At 38.6% G+C, this 17,895-nt stretch overlaps 1 protein-coding gene across 1 annotated transcript in view; it reads right to left on the bottom strand.

The window, feature by feature from the left end:
- The window catches only part of GALNT2 (polypeptide N-acetylgalactosaminyltransferase 2), a gene marked incomplete at its 5' end in the record, with an annotated part of 103,164 nt that overhangs the window by 84,765 nt on the left and 504 nt on the right, over nucleotides 1–17,895 (bottom strand). The window lies entirely within an intron of this gene.

Genomic DNA, 17,895 nt, shown 5'->3' with positions numbered 1-17,895 from the left:
GGAAAAGAGAAAGCCCACAATGACAACAAATTCAGCTCTGGCAGAAACTGTTTTTGAAAATGTCCTTGTGAAGCCATCTTTAAGTTAACCTTCACTGAAAATCTTTGATATAAATTCATACCTAAGTTCAGTCTGAAACATCAAATTGCCTGACATAGTAAACTGAAGCTTTGCCATCCACCCTCCCACCACCCAACACACACACTCTCACTCTGAAGAACTGCTTTTTTTGTAAGATCATTATATTCTTCGGGATCTGGTTACCATCAGCACAGCATTGTGTCACACTTTCCCTCCAGCAGGAAAATAACCGTGTTGTTTTTCCTTGTTTCTGAACTTCCCCCTTTGACTCTAATTTGAGGATTCTCTAAGCAAGAGGGGAAAAAATTATTCTTGTTTTATGACAATGTTTTACATTACTTCCTCCCCAAAGGGTACTGGTCTGCACTGGTAGCCAAAAAACCTCAACAGGCAAGAACTCTATTTTCTTTTAAGTCAGTGCCTACATTATGGCTTGCATCAGAAAAAGCACTACTGTAAAATAGATAACCCAGTGTAATCCTACTGGCAGCCAAATTCTTTAAAACCTGGAACAACAAAATAGCATAACGTTGTATGAAGATACTCAGAAAAACTATCTGTGAGGACAGGAACTACATGGCTACTTATTTGCAGCAGTCAAGTATCAGCTGGAAGGGAGAAAACAGAGGAAAATCAGAGGGACAACACACAGTTAGCAGATGCAAAGAAAGCCAGTCAGCACAGGAGAACCTACTCAGTGATCTTTATAAACTGAATCAAAGCTCCCTTCCTAGAGCAGAGCTGACTATGCTCCTTGGTAGAACAATGAACTAACCCTCTGAACACGGAACTGATTTTTTTTTTTTTTTTAACTATAATCTTGAAAATTAACATTAATTTTAACTTGTAAGTTTGGTAGCCTCTGTACTAGTCCTATATAGTGATTCAAAGAAAGCCTACTAAACCTTACTTGAATTTCAAGCATTGGCTATGCACCAAGATTTTTTTATTATAACGACTGTATGCAGAAGATGCTGTTCAGGCTCTGCAGAAGAAAGACTTTGCTATAAAGAACACCATGCTTCTTCAAGGACTCCCAGGAGCTACTTGGTCTCCCAAACGTTATCACTTTCTGTAACTCTCAAGGAGGAAAATAATTGTGCATATTAAGATTTCATTCCTATTAGTTAACACTACACAATGAGGAGAGCAAGGGCGGGAGGGATGGGGAAGAAAGGACTGTCAAATTTTTATTAAGTATACTTAATGCATTAATCATGACCATATGGTCATAGTATCATGCCAGGAGATAGTTCAGTTAACAGTGCATTTCCTCCTATAGACAAGAATAAAGTACAAGTGACCTGTCTACATGGATTTTACTCTACTTTGTCAGCCCTTTATTGAGGAAATTATTACAATGTCCTTATCTCTGTGACGTTTCAGGTCAACATTTCTCTGGTTTGGAAAACATGTTCAACTACAACTGTCTAGTAACTTGACATCTAGAAAATAAGGTGTTGGTCTGCAGCCTTCTGTAGAAAACTGAAGACTCTGACGCCCCTGTTGCTTCAAACCATAGCACTGAGTAAATGGTGATGTGAAAGAGGGAATCAGACACATTTTGCCATCTCAGAAACAAACAAGCTCCAACATATTTAAGAAGTCTTAAAGACTGTAAACAGTACAATGATAAAAATATCACAAGCAGATTAAATTAGCTTTTATTTATAAGACATAATACTTTCCACTTGTAGACAGTTTATAAAGTAAGATAGTATGCTTACATCAAATGGTAAAAATATTTTGGAAAAATGGTCCTTGTTATTTCTTGTTGCAATAATAGAAATCTCCATTCCAATTTCTTTTACAGCAATGTGACAAGACAGGTTTTGTTTTAAGTAACAAAGGTGGATGGAGAGGGATGCTGAACATACAACACATTCAGAATTAGTGCGTCTAAGACGGCAGCTGCAAAACAGAGCCTTGGCAAATGAACATTGTTGTGAAATACACAGCTTCTCTCAATGAGCAGCCCAAGCCTACCATTGAAGTAGAGTTTGAAAACCACATTGTAAAATAGCAAACAAGTTAAAATTTGTAGATACCCAACCACAGGAAAAAAATTAAGTTGGCAATTTCACCTCCCTTTCATAATTGCAGATCTCCTCTCAAAACACCTTCTGATCAATTTTGAAATAAGCTGAAGTCATGCAACATTAAGATAGGCAGCGATGTTTCTAGCACCAGTGCCACTTACTAGCAGGAGCGATGACCCAAGAGGAAAGGAAGAGCGAAAAACAAGTTTGACACCAACCGTTTTGTACCGCAGAGAGGCACTGAATGCGGTGGGAGCCATGGGCCTCCCATGCTCACCAGAACCTAATTCACTACCTGCCAAAAGTTACTGTCAATTCCCAAATAGCCATCAATGGAAAAAAGCAGCTTCATTTTAGCTTTCAGACATGTATTCTACCTTTAAAGATAACCTAAACCCTAAACCTATTTTAATGGTTGGAGTCACAGTGGTGGTTACAGAGCAAACTGACCCTTCTCTTAGAAGATTTTCAGTACCTTAGTTTTGCCACAGTTCAAGCTGTAACTTCGCTTGCAAGTTCTCCCACCCAGCTAAATCTTTCCAGCAACTTTTGAAGTGTGGTTTGTGGCTACACAAAATTCAGATTTTTATAGATTACTGTGACTTGAAAGTCTTTTTTGAAATGTACCCACCAAAAGTGGGTACGATCCAAATTACCTGGCATCCTAGGATGATGTACCATGACTGCATCATAGCTTTTTTCTTAGTTTTGTACACCCCTACACCACATATTTAATTTCTCTCTATATACACCATACTTTATAGCTGCCAAAAAAGACACTGTACTAACACGACGGATGTGGTTTCCGTTTCTAGAAGCCTCCTTCTCCGTTAATGCAAATCTGAAGGCAGCTGACCAAGTCTACAAACAAAACGAATTGTCATCATTAAAATCCAAACATGACTAAAAAAGAAATAAATCAGTCAAGTTCTCAAGAAGCAACTGGTCAAGTTAGAGGGATACAACAGTCCAAACAACAAAACATAAACATGAAGAGAACAGCTTTCCACTCATATTTGCTCTTAATAGGAAATAATTGGTTTTATCTACAAGTGAACTTGGCAAACGGGTATACTGAACAGCTCAGTCTATAACTCCATTGTTATTCTTAGCACAGAGACTATTTACTGTTTTATAAACCTCAAAGCTAAGTGAATTTAATAGGATAACTAAAATTATACATTGTTGCCATTAGTACAAATGAACATCATCTAAAAAAACCATCTGCAGCATGGTATTCTCCCCAGACTCCCTTCAGTTCAACCAGATTTGACTTTCATGCAGAGACCAGGTAACACAGGCAGCGTTTTATACTAACAGTAAGATTAGTAAAAAACACATTTGTTCTCTTAGGGCTTGTGATGATTTTCTGAGATAGAGAAAAGGGAAGTAAAAGGCTACGCTTCTTAGTATACCTTTCTTCACTTTTTGACCTCCAGCTTATCTTCACCCTGTTTCTTCCTTTTTTGACACAGGATGCTTTGTTGGTGACTAATGAAAGTTATGTACAACAGATACTATGCCTTTTAAAACAAAGTAGCAGCCTATATCATTACCTTTCCCTTTTCTGTTGCAGAACACAAGTAAAGTGTGTGTTGGTGTGTGCCAGATACTATTAAAATTATTAGATTCTTGCAGCCCTTCCTCCTCCACGGAAACACTGGGTTTGGGCATCAGAAAAGGAAGCAGCCAGTTCCTAGTTTAAATTACTTACTGCAACAGAAATATTGAGCTCTTTTTTTTGTATTCTACCAGTATGCAATTATTTAATGCTTAAATCTAGGACCATAAAAGTTCTAGTTAATGGAAAATAATCAAGTGGCCATGTAACTCTCTCTTTATAAGCTCCTGGTTAGATAGCAGATTTCCCAAGAAGTATTCACCACACATTCTTTATTCCATGGGAGGAATACTGTCATATCAATATCAGTAGCTTTTCGTACTTGCAGGGAAAAGAGAACATGTGATTTATTTACACAATACTTTTTTTTTTTTTCAACTAAGATGTAAAGGGTACAGCCACTAGAGATTCAAATACAAACCCACGAGCACAGCACAGAAACTGGGCAAATAGAACTAATACAACTTCTGCTGCACATCCTCAATCCTCAAAGGAGTAAGAGGGCAGTGTATGTTACAAGTCACCTCTATTATCGGAATGGGTGTATGAGCTAGAACTGTGCTTCCAGAAAAAACAGGCAGAATCTAGTTAACAATTCAAAAACTACATGGTGCTACATGTGAGATAGATTATACTAGGATAAGTAAACATAAAAACTGTGATTACTAATATCATGGCAGGGACTAATTACTCCCACTATAAAATGCTAAAAGGCATCTGCATTTTTACTAGACATGAGCCAGTAATTACCATTTTCTTCAACAGCAAGCAAGAATACCCGTGGCTAAAGCATTTAGGGGATTAATCTTAAAGTCAACGTGGACAAATTATGACCACATACTTAGTGCATGCTAGCACTCAAAGGAACAGTAGAAATACAGCCCGTACCATGTTATCCACCTATTCCAACAGTACAATTGGGACAATTCCCATCTCAACAGTAGTTCTACCTGTGCTAACATCATTGCATCACCTGGCAAGCACTCTGTTTACTGGCAGAGCTGGGGAAAGCTTTGTTTTCCTGGGAAAATCCAGAATTCAGAAAGAGGGAAGAAGAGAATTGACTGCTTGATCATTGAACTATGGGCAAAACATAGCTTTCAGACATGCAATAACCACTGTAACTTCCAAAACCAGAAGGGAAGCCAGTACTAGTACTTCCTATCATTCCATTGCCATTTTCTTCACTATTCATATAATGGCAAAAGGCCATTCAAATACAGGAAAAAGAAAAACTACTACAAAATGGTCTTTAACTGATAAGCCTGAAAAAAGAAGACTAAACCATGTCACAAGAAAGCAAACATGCTGACATCCCAGCTGCTGCAACCTACTGCCAGTAAGAGCATGAGAACAGTCTAAATGAAAACATCGTGCAGTTGCCAGAAGAACAGTTACACTGACATACTTCTAAAAAAACCTCTCCCATTGGAGACTTCTTCCTTCAGCTGACAAAAGAGCCAGCTAAACAAATTCAGAGCTAGAAAACTGATATCTGCAAGCACTAGCTGGTTATAAAAAGCTAGAAAAAAATTATTTTTAATTACTCTGATAAGATGCTTATGTGAAAGTACTTTTTCCGGACTGATCATTTAACACTCCCTCTCTATCACCTCCCTCCAGGAAAACGAGCACATTACTTTAAGCTACAGAAGACGAAAGCAGACAAAGCCTTCAATTCACTTGAAACTGCAGATAGCAAGCTGCGTCACTGCAAAAGTTCACACTTCGAGGCAAAGAGAAGACATTCAGACTTGTACAAATATTGTATGAGAAACAGTAGCAAACAAAGCACCACTATCTACATAGAGGCCACTGTCTTTAGTTAAAAAAAAAAAACAAACCAACAAAAACCAAAACCAAAAATCACACATACACTTTGCCAAAACTAGTTTTACATCTGTCCTCACTTGTATAATAAAATAGAATCTCTACCGAAAAATCTGGCTTACCTAAGAAATTATGTTTAAAAAAAAATATCCACCATGTGGTATGATGTTCTGACAAAGTATTATGACAGTACAAGAGGAAAGTGACACAGTCATATAGCTAAGGGGAATTAGGGATAAATTCAAAATAAGATGGTATAATGCTCAAACAGAGAAGTATTAATAATTGAAGCAAACTGCAGACACTCGGTTGTTTTGCATACATAAACGAGTGCTTAAAGTCTTGAAGAAGTGCCATAATTTCAGTGCTTCTACGGATTATTTTAATAGAAATTGCCATCTTAAGTGCAGGGTTTCTCCTTAAGTTGTACTAGTCACGTCTTAAAAAAACAAAAGAGATAACATCTTGGAAGACTATCAAGTACATACACCCACTAACATCCAACACCTTGCTTATTCATCATTACGAACTGGCTTTCATCACAAATGGGGGGCACTAAAACCAATGTTTCTTAACATAGTTTTAGAAGTCTTCACAAGACTTTACCAAATCACTCTGCCAGCAGTTCCCTTAAAAAAAAAAAATCTTCAAAGCAATTTACAATTGAAAAGCAATCAGTTCAGGCATTGTAAAGTACTCAAAGGAAGTAACATCCAAAGTACTCCTATATCTCAAGACTCATCGCACAACACCCCTAAACTGCCTTTTTATTTTTAATACACCTTTTGGAACAGCAAAGACATTTCTGTAAGTTTAAAAAAAAAAAAAAAACAGGATACATAACACTCAGCAAGTAGAAGAAAGAGTTTTTACATCAATTTTCTTGTATACTTGTCCAGATCTGTAACTGGAAACTTTTCTCAGTAACTGGGATACCAACATTGTGAGATGACAGCCACAATAACAGTTAATCAGAACAAATGCCATGATATTTCCAAACTGTTGCCTGCATCTGAGCTGTAGCTGCTCTTGAAAATAAACATTAGAATATCACAGTTTCTAAACAAAACTGAACATGCATGAACTGGAGGCTTCAGAAGTGGTCAACATCAACCACACCAAGATTACACACTAGATGCGTTTCACTGCATAGCTTGACTACCGTATCAGATCCAGACCCACATTGTAGTAAACTTAGCAGCATGAGGTCCTATCACACTTCAATGCTGAAGACTAAAACGCTTGAGCTATCTTTTCCATATGATGCATAACTTGGGACAGTATCATGTCTTAAAGTCCATTCAATTACTGAGTTTTAATCCATAAAAGCCAATCATCTAGCACAGCTTGTTGACATAAATGTAGACAAAAAGGTTTGGTTTTGAGTGAAAGGCCACATCAAGAGATGACCACAGGAGAATTTCTACTGTAAGACCACAGCTAACATTCACACACAGGTATCTAAATACTACTAGGAAGAAGCCCTTTTCTAAGTTCATGGTGTAGAAATAACCTGTTGAGACCATTCAATCTTTTGCACAATAGAACCAGGACTCTAGACAGTGCTATGATGCAAACAGACAGAAGTGTCCTGAACAAGCGATGGTATCTTTTCACCACTTTCCAATACTGTCAGACAGCATTAACAACAGCCAAATTTATCAAGAAAAGGATTACTTATACACAGACAACCTAGCAACTGTACTACTTGAAATTGTCAAAAATATTTTCTACATGCTTAACTTAAAAAAAGACCACAACACAAACACACACACAACTACTTTGGCATATCACTAAACAAACACACAATCATGGCCAAATTTGAAACATTTGCAACCATTAAGGAATAATAATGACAGATCAAAAAAAAAAAGTGAAGAAGTCACACTCCGAGACCATCCATGTGTATAAAACCAGGTTTTGCCTAAGTTTCTGGCTCTTGGGATTGCATCACACATGAGAGAGAACATTAAATGATTTCAGACTGATTTTATCATCTTGATTTTCTAGCTATTGTTCCCAGGATACAAGAAGTATTTTTCCTAGAACACCACTATGATTCGCATTAGTTATCTCAGTAGGTAACTGAAATGGATTTTTAAGCAAATAGCTTTTGCTGTGTATAAAGCCAGGTACTTTAGGTCTAGGCTAAAGTGAACATCAAGATCAATCTCTTGCTTATTTTTGCTAGAGAATATTCAGGAAGTATTGGGAATAACTGAACAATTGCACCTTAATGAGGCATACTGCATCCTTACCAAGTCTCTCACAAACCTGACAGTCACTGAGGACAAGTCCTTCAAAAATTTTTTCTCCTCTGATCAGCATAAGCTTTGTCCTAACGCATTTTTAACTATTGTGATACCTCAGTGGTGGTATCAACAGTCTTCCACTCAGTTCAATCTTTCCACTAAGAATCTACCAGGCTAAACAACACTTGCACTTATGTTTCTGTAAAGAAAAAGAAAAGTTTCCTCAAAAAATGTTCAGGGACACTTTGTGTTGTACAAAGAAGCCATGTCTCTCCCCCTTCACTTTTTGCACATTAAGCATGAAACCTAAGGATGCAAAGAAGTGCTGCTGTTTGCTAGGCCCCTGCCCCCTGCTTTTAGTTTAAATGCTTCTTTCAGACTCCAAATGCCTTTTTATTTACCTGTTAAGACCTGCAAGTTCTTAAGATGTGCTTATTAACAGAAAGGACACAGCTTAGTAAATGGGGTGGGGGCATTGTCTTTGATAGGCATCTATCGGTTTAAGAGTTATTAAGAACGGTTCTTAAAAGTGCACCAAGCTCCAGCTCTCTCATGGGGTCCTTACAGCACTTGCTACAACTACTGTTCACCATCAGCACCTACAGAGAACACCAAAAGAAAGCTAGATGCTGTGTCAGTGGAACGAAAAGGAACGTTTCCTTAATTAAAACTTTAAAAAGTACTCACTAACGTAGTGTATATGGGTAATAACTATTCCACATGGTAGAACAGTCGGTTTACCATTTGTTGAGGCTAAATGACATAGCACATCTTCATGTCAGTGGCTGTTGGCAAAGCAACACTTTGTGTTGTGAGAGCACAAATCAGAGGACTAAAGAACACCCCCTATTTGCTCCAAATAGATAACGCAGGAGAAAATGAGCAAGGTTGCTGTAGATGGATGGCCTGCTACGGTAAGCAGGAGGACTGGTGCATTCCACTATAGCAGGAGACACGCCACCACCCATAACAAGAACTTATTGCAGTGTCTGGACAACATACACAAACGTAATTTTGCAAAACGCTCCAGCAGATATGTACTGTAATTCAATCACCTCCGCATTTTTGGTAGGTCTGCCTACCACAGTAGTGGTTTTGCGATAGGGACGTTTCCCAATGGTTGAACAACGACCTGTAAGTATACAGGCTGGCCCACCATCAGTCGGTAGCAGTTAGCTACCAAATGAACTAATCAATGAGAAGGAAATTTTCCTTTTGCTTACCAAGGTCTTAAAAGAACCTAAGCGTACTTGAGTGAACAGACTTTTCCATTTCACTTAAGAGAAGCAAGAAAAAGAAAAGCCAAGCTATCTAAAAACCGTAACATTTCATGTCACTAAAGCATATATTCATATATACACTCATATATTTGTTGACCACCCTTAAACCAACAGGCCAACTAGAGCAAATTTATTTTAGTAACTGAAACTAATTTCAGCCACACTGATTATTTCCAGGGTGGCTAAACATTCGGAACTTCATACAAGGAGAAAACATTTTCTCCTCATCAAGTCATAGCTCGTTGAGAATTTGTACACAATAGCGTTAGCTCGGTGCCAATTCTTTGTATAATCTTTCCTTGGCAAAAGTCTTTTTGTTTCAAGCAGATCTGTTACACAGTACAGACAGTCTATTGCACCTTGCTAATACCTGAACTCAGCGGAATCTCTAGTTATTCTTTGCTTTCCTTAAAAAAAGCGCCCAGGTTTTATGACAATTTTACAACTTCAGAAAAGTTATTTAACTGAACCTGCAACCTTTTCAATAGGCTCTTTTTTTCCATAAGAAACCATAGCTATAAAGAAGACAAATCCAAATTATTGCCTTTGATGTGCATTACATAGCAGTTTTCGAGGATATATGGAATGCTCTAAAATTCAGACTTTGTTCCTTTACTGTCTCATTCCTTTCCCATTTGAATTTCATAAGTGGAGCTCAAAACTAACATCTGCCTGGATAGTCCCTTTACACAGATGTGCTCTGTCAGGTGGTGGAGCTATTTGAACTAACATATTTTAACTCGTTTAAATGACAATAAAGGTACCCTGGGCAATTAACAAAACCAGTGTATAAAAAAGGGATAGTGGGGAAAATCAACAGTTTAGACAGATGAGAAGGCAACTGGAAAAAAAAAGTGTTGATAGTAACTTGCACAGGCTACATTGGAAGGCTATCATAAGAACAAGTTACTTTGGTTTCTCAGAAGAAAAACAACTTTAACATGCAAGTTGATATACACCACGAAGGAAAAAAGAAAAACCCACAACAAAAAAAGGCCTACCTTAAAGCCACAATGGAAGTTTAAACTACGCTGTATTCCAACAGGGGATGTATCAGTCACAGTTTATAGAAAGAAGACAGATGATGATTTTTTCTACTTTCTTGATCATTAACTACTGTCACAGGACACAATAAATAGTCCAGGACTGCTTCATTCATGGAAAGATTACTTGGCAAATGAACACCTAGAGAATGATGGGTAAGCATGTACTCAGTACGCATCAGTAATACAGGTTTCATAAAATAATTCATTCTCCAAATAAAAGAGAAAAAACCACAACATTTAAATATCTTCACTTCCACTTAACGGGAGAGGTCTACCACATGAAGCTTTCTGTGCAAGAACCTTACAGACCCAGAGGGAACATAAAATGGTTCCGTTTCTAGTGTTATCTAGACTACCTTATGCTATGCCTTTAAATTCCCAAACACATAAACCAAATCTTTTTATGTGGACATTTAACTTTTTTTTCCGCCCCCAATCTTCCCTCCTCAATCCATCCCTTATTCCTTTGAAAGCTTACATGAAAGGGAAAAGCAGAAGCGAAGACGAGCAACTACTAATTTCAAAACAAACAGCATGAAAGAATGCACCCAGGTTTTAAAAATCTGTATAGCTTAAGATACCACCACTTTGCATTACATGATGCCAACAAAACAACCTGCATAGTGTTTCCTTCTGTAATGCCCATGCTGATACTCTGTTTCCACACTATCCCAATATATTCAGGCAATGACATTCAGCCCCATGTTCCTGCAAGGAGGGAAAAAAAAAAAAAAAAAAAAGGCCACACTGCTTCCTGCAGATTCATTATTAGAATTCAAATGTATTGCCAACGCATGACATTGCCAACATATTAGCAACACACAGCTTCTCCACTAAGCCCTAATAAAATCACAGATAGTAACAAGTTATCAATGACGAGAGAGTTGAAAAACTGTACAACACCTGGCTATACATTCATTTGTACCGCTATAGCTAAACTACTATGTAGCCTACTAAGAGTAGGTTATTTAAGAAAAGATTTAAGTGGACCAAATCAACTTAAACAAAAATACAAGTTTATATTTATCATTTGCATTGACTTCATCTGAGCAGCTTACATTCATCACCTGTGTTTCACAGGATCAGCTGTCTCCTAATGTTTTCCTTTCAAACAGATTTAACTTAACCAAAAGTACTATATATAAAATTATTTATAAATTTATGTAGTTACCAAAAAACCAACCAAAAACGTTTTCTAGGCTGTCTGCTGGAATTGTTATTTTTAAACAGTTTCTAGGCATGCAATAAGGTTTACTCTCTTGCGACAACAGTACCAATACAAAGGTGTGTCTTCTGTTCTGTAATACAGCATCGTTGTGAGCGGCTTTCCAGCAGACAAGACCGCATCTCTCATCTGACCTACCATCATCTTAACAAAACAGTACTAGTTATACACAAGCACTTGGATATCACACAATATTGTAAACCAAAGAGAAAAGGACCAGAAGAACAGACAAGACAAAAGAGGAAAAAAAAAAATCAGGATTTCTAAGGAAAAAATGTGGAATTATCATGTCATTTTGAAGACTGAGATCGAAGTTCTCTAACATGTGTTTAAATGGTTTATATTTTGTTTTTCTAAGTTGGTCTAAAGACCAAGTGATGACAATTTCATTTTGGTAATCACCACTGAGGTGGATCTTTAATATTCTTTTACTTCATATGAAGTAATATTGTGCCTTTTCTAAATTAGAAAAAAGTGCTGTTATATCACTTTTCATGTTGTATTTTTGGAAGGATCTAGAACACATGGAAAGAATGACTGGCATTTATTTGCAATACACCTCAAAACACAAGACAGAACAAGGAAGGTACATGGCACACTTCATTAGTGCACTACGTAATTTTTAAACTATATCTGTCAAAGGACATCACTACAACTTATGAACTTTGTACACTGAGATCACAGTAAGCAGCAAACCACAGCAAGCAGCAAACCACAGCAGCAACAGAATAACACGGAGAAGCACAGCAAACTACTACAATACCCACATGAAAGGGAAAAACTAGGGGAAAAGCTGGTTAACTACCCTGTTTCATATGAAAGTACTGAAGAAGTCATTCTTGTTTCCCCGACCCCTTCTGCCATCACTACAGCCCTGCTCTACTTCTCCATTTATGAAACAAAATAGCTATCAGTAATCCAAAAGCAATAGCACCTGTACCAAAGCCAGAGTCATCAGTTTCTAATCTGGCAGGTTGCGGGGGACTACATAACAGTCTTCGAGCTAAGAATTAATTTCTCACTATCCGTCTATATCAACAGGAGAAATGCCCCACTGAAGCATTTGAAATAGCAGGGGAGAAAAAGGGAAGAGCCCAATAAGACCACAGACCTAAATATACTGCACAAAATTTGCATTTGACTGTCTTTTCATCGCACTCAAAGTTAAATTTTATGAAATAATCCACAAAAATAAGTGACTGAATTGCCAAGACAGTCATTTTGTCAACAGACATATGTTAGATTAAGAAAACATACATGTACAACAAATTTCAGAGACTCATTTTTACATTCTAGGGAGAGAATGACAGCTTTATTATTGAAGTGCCTGGGCATTTAGTTTCTTTCCCATTTATTATAGAATTGTATGGATCAAAAAGATCTATTAGCAGAAACTGTTACCTGTTACACAGAGGAACATCCTTTTCTGTCTTCTTGCACCTTCTAGCAAGTGAATGCCACAGAAAGGACACATGATAATTTGACTTTTTTAACCTTTGATATCTTCACTTGTCTAAAGATCAAGATATCAAAAAAATCACACCCAATGTCACATCATGTAAGGGACTGAAGTTACATTTAAAAATGATGCAGCAAACTAAACTTAGTATTTAGCAATTAAAACAGGCAATGCTTTCCTCAGATGAAAGAAAAACAACAGAATTGCAGAGGTTACTTTTAATGCCCTTCCAAAAAGAAGCTCTCCTGCCTTCACACATCTTGAGAGAAACAGTGAAAAGAAATGACACCCCGCAGTTTCATTCTCTGACAAAAACAGGTTAATGCACCTCAAGTTAAAACACATTTCCTTTTTCCTCCTACTTAAATCTTCAAAAAGAAACTTAGGTACACTAAATCTGTAATATATGTGGCACTCTTGCTCTCCTATGTACATCATTGTGTATAATGGCAACAAGAGCCTCGTTTAACAGTAACTGAAATAGTTCAGGGGTTCCAAAAAAGGAGAAAAGAAAGAGGAAAAGAAAGCCTTGCGTATGCTGAAAGGAGTTATTCTGAAGTTTTACCCTTGTAGAACAAGGACTTAAAAAGCTTGCTTCTTTTTTTCCCCTGCTTTCCCCAAAGTGATCAAGTCACTTTCAATCAGTCACATTCTCAAGGCAAAGCATCACCTTTTACCTTTGGATTTATTTCATCTCAGCTAGCTCCATGGTACAGCCACCTATCAAAAGCCTGCTCCAAAATTAAAAACAAACAAACAAACACACACAACCAAAACCACCACACAAAACCAGAATATGGAAAGGAAAAATAGCACTATGTACAGGGTAATAATGAGTTCTACAGGAGAAGCCTGCCTCCTTGTGGCTCAACTAACCATAAATTACATTCTCTAATTCATTCCATTATACCCAGTAAATCTGGTGAGCCAAGAGAGTAATGAGCTTCTAGTTCAAGGTGGTTTGGGGGTTTGGTTTTGTTGGTGTTTGGGTTTTTTTGTTTGGTTTGGGTTTTTTTTTTTGGGGGGGGGGGGGGGCGGGCAAAGGGGAAGAAGAAAGATTTCTAATTTTAAGAATCACTGGCAAAATTCATCCATCTCATTACTGAAAGATTGCTTTTAGCCTCCTCCTCTGGATAGAAAAGATGAGGTGGGGTGGGAGGGGACACAGGTCCAACTTAAAAACAACTGACATTCTTTACATGGCAACAAAAGCAAAAGCTCGTTGGCACCCTGGCACCTAAATCCAGAAGACTCCAACCTTGGCTCAGCTGCGGCTTAACCTAGCAGGCCTCTCTTGATGCCTTAGCTTTCAACAGTATATCTCCTTTCTGCCTACAGGTCTCCTTCAGGGTACGCCTAGGAGGATTTCACTCTTGGCAGCGGTGAAGCGTTTGGTGCTTTCAACAAGATGCAGACATTCCTCTGTCCGGCCTGAAGGGCTCAGTTACACGGGGCTACTTTCTTAATGCCTAGAAGAGTAAGTTCTTTAGAAAACAGCTGGGGGCGTTCGGCTGGTTTGGGGTTTTGGGGGGGGGGGGGGGGGTTGCTAGTTTTTTCTTTCAGTCCAGTCACTCGATTGTGCAAGAGCTTAGTTAAAGAACTCAAAACCTGTGTGACAAATCCACAAATTCAAATTCACAACAGTCTTAAGAGGGGATCACATCATTAGGATGACTTTGGCTTGGGAGGGTATGAATAGCTTTCTAACCACCTTGCAGAAGCTGCTCCATTTCGTGCAAGTCTGAGGCACAGAGCATAAACTGTTTTTGCTACGGGTTAGGAAATTCATCCACGAAAAGAAGGGAAGTTCCAGCCTCCACTCCAAAGGCTTTTTAATATAAAACACATTAAGTGAACACAAAAGTAGCCCACATATTTCACAGTCTCACAACTGTTGGGCTTGCAACTTGCTTTCTTCTGTGTCACAGCCTCTGTTTCGGGAACTGTTTCTCCAGCCTTTAAACAAGCGAATCAGACTCACTCTTTCCAATCTACAACCCAGTGATCTGGCTGGAAAAGGAGTGAACTGAAGCCAGGGCACTCTCATGCTTACAATCATCTTAATTGGAGATTCACTGGAGGGGAGAAGGAAAAAAACAAACAAACAAAACAAAAAAAACATTTCTGCCCCCTGCAAGCACTTTTTGAAGTAAAGGCTTCTTCTTTTCAAGAAAAAAAAAAAAAAAAGGTTGTCACACCCTGTATTCCAGATGTGGAAGACATCATTTCTTTCTACTACAGTTTTTATGCCTAGGTCCAGAATAAGAAGCATTGCACCTTCCTATTTTTTTTTGTTATTATTTACACATTTACCAATGAGACAGCTTCTACTTTGTGTGCTTTAGACCCTTTCATGCCTGCTCAGCTCCTACCAGGCCAGAGCACTGCACACAGGGCTGTGGATTCCACCACTGTTGCCAGGGGCCAAAAACTTAGGCAAGGCTGTACTGCCTTGCTGTACCACTGCAACACCCAAATAGCTTCATAGATCTCATTAGAAAGGTTGTAAATGGAGAACCGCAATAAGTACAAGCTTACATTAACTCTGGCAATACTCTAATAAGAAAAGCAAAGGAAAAAAAAAAAAAATCACTCTTTTCTCTTACTCAGCTGCAATCCTGGCAAAGGGCAAACACCTTCAACTCTACTGAAGAGAAAGGGAATTGGTGGTGTTCATCACATCATGGGACTGGCTGCCATACCAAACAAGTCTAGTATGTTTGGATAACAGACTAGGTCTGTGTATGGAAAAAAGTCATCCTTATGGAAAAAAGCATTCTGTTTGTATAACCAGATCTGTAATTAACATGCAAATTACTTACTTACTCACACAAATGAAGAACTATCCCCTCCCGGCTTTTGTAATTTTATAGACTGAACACGGCAGAGACTTCAATTTATTAAAAGCGATGTTCTTCTGTAAGCAACCCTGTTTCCATTATATTGAAATAGTGGGCAAGTAATAAGGGCTACATGAAGTCATACACACCAAGAAATTTACTACAGCAGGGTTTCTGTTCATAAGTTTAAGACAGTTTGTGTTTTTGCTTTATACCAGGGTCTGACACTAAGTTAATAAGCCTTTTATTGAGACTCAAAAGCTATTACATTACACACATCTTCCTCTACTTACATTTGCTAACCTATGCTGAGGCCCAGGATTAAATTTTACGCTTCACTGACAGAAAATAGAATCCTAAATCACCAATCCACACATAATTGTTAATTTCCCCACTTGTTTCTTGTGGTCACGGTACCTACTTTCTTCCTTACTAGGGCCTTACTTTAAACTTTCACATTTTTAAACCTAGCACTGAGCTTCAGCTCAGGCCTATGAAATGTCTTATTTTCTTTAAATTATCTTCACTAAACTCTCTCAATTACCCAGACCAGTAAGGTTCACTAAAATTTGCACAGAATGATTTCAAATTATACTACCAAAGCAAGTATCAGGATCACAGATCTCTTAAAACCATAATAAAAACTCCTACTAATATCAATAACAAACAGCAGCAGGTTCTAGTAGATTAAGTACCAGACTCGTACTCAGACAAACTGGTTTCTTTTCTATTTTATTCTCACCTAGTCTTCTAGGTGACCTTGGGCAAATCACTATCCCCACACTGCAGCTTCCCCAGCAGCAAAAATGAATTGAATAGAGCTGCAAATCTGTCTGGAAACTCCAAATGAAACACACCATAAGAGGTAAAAATATATTTCCCTATCTGCAGATATATTTGCCTTGATGGGTTTGCTTTATCCCATTATACATCATCAGCAGCGGAGGATTGCTTTTACTTTCTAAATACACTCTGGTGGTTCTTCAAGAAAGGCTTTAGGCTACTGCCTTACTTTTTATCACACGCTTGATCTATTTCTGCTACTGTATCTACTTTGAAGGACCAAGAGCTTGTATTTAGCAATACACACTTAACAGTTTAATATATTGCATCAAAAATTGCTGTTGAACACATCCCTAAGCTATGGGGAGAAAATAAAACAGGACACATCAGAACAGAGAGCCAATTATCAGTGAGCAGCAACTCACTCTCTCGACCCTTTCTCACATAAGTAATCTTGTAAGTAATCATGCAAGTATTTGCTTCCGCGACCTGCCACGGGAACCAGTTATCAGCAGATTTTTACTGGGAACACATGCATTGATGAACCAAACTACATCAAAGCAACATAAAAAGATTCCTCCTCTTAGACACTGCTAGACTTAAGAAACTCTACTTTTCATTTAACAGGAGACTGCCATTTATTAGCAAATAACACTGCTTAACTGCGGTGCACTTCGCTCACCTGCCCTCTTCCCATTTCTGGGTTTGTTTGGGTTTTATTGAAAAACGACGCAATTATGAGATGCTTTTTCACCTTTCCTATTCCAAAATGTAAGGCTTCAATAAGAGTTTCTAAAAGCTCTTTGCTTTGCTAGTCTTTGGGGTGGGAGGAGGGCACCAAAAAAGAAAAAAGGCACTTATTCATAATTAATTTTTCAAACAGAGTTAGTAGATAAAGTTGCTGCTTCCCACATCATGCCACAAAAACCTGGTTTTGATTGACACAAACGGGAACTACGATGTACTTAACTTCCAGCTATTTTCCTGCTCAATGAATTACTACAACACATTGAAAAATTTACTTAATAAGTTGATGGACAGAATAATGAAAAACTACTCCTGTACTGCCAACAGACAAGTTCTTGCACATTAGTAACTGAGCCTTTAAAAGAGGGAGGAGACGGACCTTCCACACCACAGACGTTAAATGTGACAAATCCAGCTATTGCCCGAAATCTTGCAAAACCCAGCAGAAAGCGGTATCTCTCGGGCGCAGCGCTAAGGAGAACGGGAACCGCCGTGCCTCCGGGAGGGAAACGGACGGGGAAAAGGCACCGGCAGCCCGGATCCGCGCGTCCTCTCCCGGTGGGAGCGCCAGCCCCGGCGAGCCCGCTGCCGGCGGGGGAAGGCGGGCAGGGGCAGCCCGCGTCTGCCGGGAGGGGAGGGGAGGGGAGGGGAGCGGGGCCCCCCCGCCCCGGAGCGGAGCGCAGCCCCGGCCC

This window comes from Platalea leucorodia (assembly GCF_965183815.1).
Source record: "Platalea leucorodia genome assembly, chromosome: 3".
Lineage (NCBI taxonomy): Eukaryota > Metazoa > Chordata > Aves > Pelecaniformes > Threskiornithidae > Platalea > Platalea leucorodia.
Note: the sequence above shows the minus strand (reverse complement) of the source record. Positions and strands in the feature narration are given on the sequence as shown.